The following is a 3734-nucleotide window of genomic DNA, read 5'->3' as shown; positions in this document are numbered from 1 at the left end:
CACAATCTAGCACCAGGGACCGGGAATCACGTGAACAAGGGCTCACATTGCCACAAATTCATATTTTGGCCTATGGTGCATCAACACGTTCACCAGCCTTCAGTAGATAGCGATGCAGAACGCTCTCCTACTAACATCCTCAAACCAGTGGCTGGAAAAAGTCACAGTTGAGATACACGGACTTGATGATGATGGAAGGCACTCAATACAAATTAACGTGTCCCAAAAAAAAAAAAGTCAAGGGAGCGCATATTTTACATCGCGTAATAGGCATTGCAGATGCGGAAGTTCTTCCTGCGTATCGTATCCTGCTGATTAGGGATGTCTGATGGTGGTGCCCCCGCCTCATATGGTCAGTACACAATTACTGGAATAAACATGGAAAGAATCATTTTTTATTTAATTACACACCAGTGGCTCTAACACATGTTACCTTGGTTATATTCAGCAGCAGCATTTGGTTACATGTCATATATCTAAGGTTGCACTGAATTTGACTTAGGACTTGATGACTTTGTTCTTCTCTGTTGCCACTTTTCAACGTGCCCGAATAGCAAACATACCGGCCTCTGTGTAGACGCTTTGGATCTCAGCACCAGTGCTGTTGGGGCACAGTCTCGCTAGCAGCTCGAACCGAATGTCTTGTACAACACTCATGGAGTGTGCATGAATCTTGAAAATTGAGTACGACCTTCAAGATCAGGCACGCTGAATTCGATTTTATGGACTAGGCGTCCAGGCCTCATCAACGCAGGGTCTAATGTGGCTAGTCTGTTGGTTGCCGTAAGCACTTTGGTATTGCCAACTCCAGCATAGTACACCAGCGCCATCATTAAAACGTGGCCCTTTGATGGCATCAATGAGTATCAGGCAAGCTTTCTTGGTTCGAGCCATTCCAAATAAAGTTCACCACCATTCTTGCTCCCTCTCTGACATACTTTTGCATCATCTCTGAGCCAATCACTTTGATGAAGCAGGTATCTGTCCTATTGACTACTGCTCGAGCACATAGGGCTTCTCGATCTGTTCTTTGCATCCTCCTACATCGCTGGAAGTGGCATCAGGTTTCTCCTCCACCTGCATCATGGTAGAGGCTTGGTAAATCTTGGAAGCTGGGAAATATGGATCTGATACTTATTTTTATCCACACCAACTTGCATTCCCTCTTCAATGTCAGTGGGCGCCACCTAATCACAGAGTCCCACCACAAACTTGGCAAGCTGTTTGGCATTGATGATATATTTGAGATCCTCAGAATCCGCATTGATTATCTTTGTACATCTTACAACTTGCAGTGGCTGCTCACTTTGAAGTGTCTGCTTGTCTGCAGCCAAATCCCAGAGAGCCGGTGCCGCCAACCTGGTGTCGGACTCCTTAACTCTTGTGAGCTCATTCAACCCGGTGTCGGACTCCTTAACTCCTGTGAGCTCTTTCATTTTTGAGGAGTTGGCTGTGTTGAATTGATGTTGTCTTGTGCAGAACTGCTACTGTAGAAGTAGAAATAGTTCTCTGGCTGATGTGGGCCATATCAATTGAAACTTGCAGAGTCAAAAATGTAGGCAAAATAGTTATGCAAAAATGGATATGGGATGGTAATGGGGGACTGTGGTGGGATATTCGATTATTACATCTCGCTGATGTGAGTATGTTATGGCCGTGCAGGTTCGGTGGGCAGGAGAAATCTGCGTATGCGTATATATGTGCTATTGAAATAGGCTTGATGTTCATGTGCCCCAATAGATTTGAATCTTATATTTGGTTGACTTTTGCTACATAGCTCGTTGTATCGTGCTATAGATACAATTCATTAAGAGGTAATCAAAGCTATGGCTATGTTGTGAATTTGTTTTCGGAGATTATACTTTTAAATTACTTGTTGTGGCACAATACGTCTTGAATGGTCACTACTGGGGGTCGTGGTTGCATGGCCTATTGGAGTGTATACATCGGTTGATCACAATTATTGATGATTACAAGGATGTTCAGATTGCATGTAATTAATTGCTGATTCCCTACATTGATAGGGGCACGACACATTATTCACATTGTTCGTTTGAGAATTCCACCCCCAGCTTGCTTGGATAAACAGGAATATTATAATGCTTAGGGGTGTCTTTACTTGAATTGATGTTATGATGAATATTGTGATATCTATAACAGGGTGTGTTTGGGTCAATTGGTGTAGTTCTAAGAAGGGCAGTCAGCAAGGAAAATGGGCCAGTAGAAAATAGGACTGGGGAATGATGTTAGAATATGGGTAGTTTTGTGTATGCTACAGGTGGGTAAGATCAAATAGTGGAAATGCAATTACATTGTAAATATAATATGCAATAAGTTATATAACGAGAAAGATATAAATATTGGTTTGGAATTCTGTGTGCATAGTCTGCCATGTAACTATATGGGGAATACAGTATTGTTAGGGCCAAACTGATGGGCTATAAAGGATGCTGATGGCCTCTAATGACAGGAGGTATATGATGGAGGTGACATGGTGGTTATGTGGACAAACTCTGAAGCAAGGGAATGGGTAAATAACTTGTAAACAGTGGTCAAAATAACTTGGAATGTTAATGGATCAATATGGGGGGGTGGGCTGGTGATGAAATTGCTATATCTTATGCATTTCATTACGGAATCGGGTGCAGGCATTGGGGTAATTACAGTTCAAGAAGTTGATGTTTTTGTAAATTTTGAGACTCAATATTACCTTGCAGATGCACTGGGTGTAGTGTTATGTTTATTTTGTATGTGTTTTGATAGTTATGTGTATTTGTTTTTGTTATCTGTTGTCTTGTGGGCACATGTACAACTCATGATCTTCAAGCCCACCCCATATCCTGTACAAGGGAAAGAGTTTGCATTAGATGGTTAGATATATCCCTAGACAGGACAGTTGATGGGTGAATTAAATGTTTGCTCATGGAATGTTAAAGATCTCAACATCCCAAGGAAAAGAAAGGAGGTGTTGACCAGACTGAAGAGGGAAAAAATAGATATTGCCCTGGTTCAGGAGACTCACCTACTGGAAGAGTCAAAGGATCTTCTTAAGAACAATTTGTTTACAAGGGTATTCCTGAACTGTTTCAACACCAAATCAAGGGGAGTAGATATACTGTTACGCAAAGGTCTGAATTTAAATATGGAGAAAGTAGTAATGGATGAAATGGGGAGGGTAATTCTGATTGACGCGAAATATGAAGGGAGATTAATTACTATAGGGTCTATTTATGGGCCGTGTTCTAGTGGAAGTGCTTTCTTTAAGAAGATGTTGAGACTGTTAAGGGAAATGAATGGAGAATGCACAATTCTAGGGGGTGATTTTAACTGTGTTCTTGACGGAAAAATTGATTGTTCTGCCCAGTGTAGGTATACAGCAGAGTAAGGCGTTTAATTAATTCTTGCATGGTCTGGTTGATGTTTGGAGGTTTATGCACCCGGGGAGAGGGCATTTTCATTTTATTCAATGGTCCATGATTCACATTCAAGGATCGACTATTTCCTGACTTCAGAGAGGCTGGCTGAAAAAGTCCATAGTGTGGACATTAAGGAAAGAGAGATATCAGATCACTCATTGATGACAATGCGGGTGAACCTGGGGTTGGAAAGCTCAGGTCTTTCAAAATGCTGTTTGAAAACCTACATATTACAAGAGCAAGGTGTGATTGAATCTCTAAAGGAATTCACTAAAACGTTCCTTGATATAAATGTGGGTTCAGCCTCCAATGTTATGG

General features: G+C 41.6%; 1 pseudogene; it reads right to left on the bottom strand.

Moving 5' to 3' along the window:
- Nucleotides 1-403: 403 nt before the first annotated feature.
- On the bottom strand, nt 404-1436 carry LOC138473402 (26S proteasome regulatory subunit 7-like; annotated as a pseudogene).
- Nucleotides 1437-3734: the final 2298 nt, after the last annotated feature.

Source organism: Ambystoma mexicanum, chromosome 8 (genome assembly GCF_040938575.1).
Source record: "Ambystoma mexicanum isolate Mex_15411 chromosome 8, UKY_AmexF1_1, whole genome shotgun sequence".
NCBI lineage: Eukaryota > Metazoa > Chordata > Amphibia > Caudata > Ambystomatidae > Ambystoma > Ambystoma mexicanum.
The sequence above is the reverse complement of the archived record's forward strand: the minus strand, read 5'-3'. Positions and strand labels throughout refer to the sequence as shown.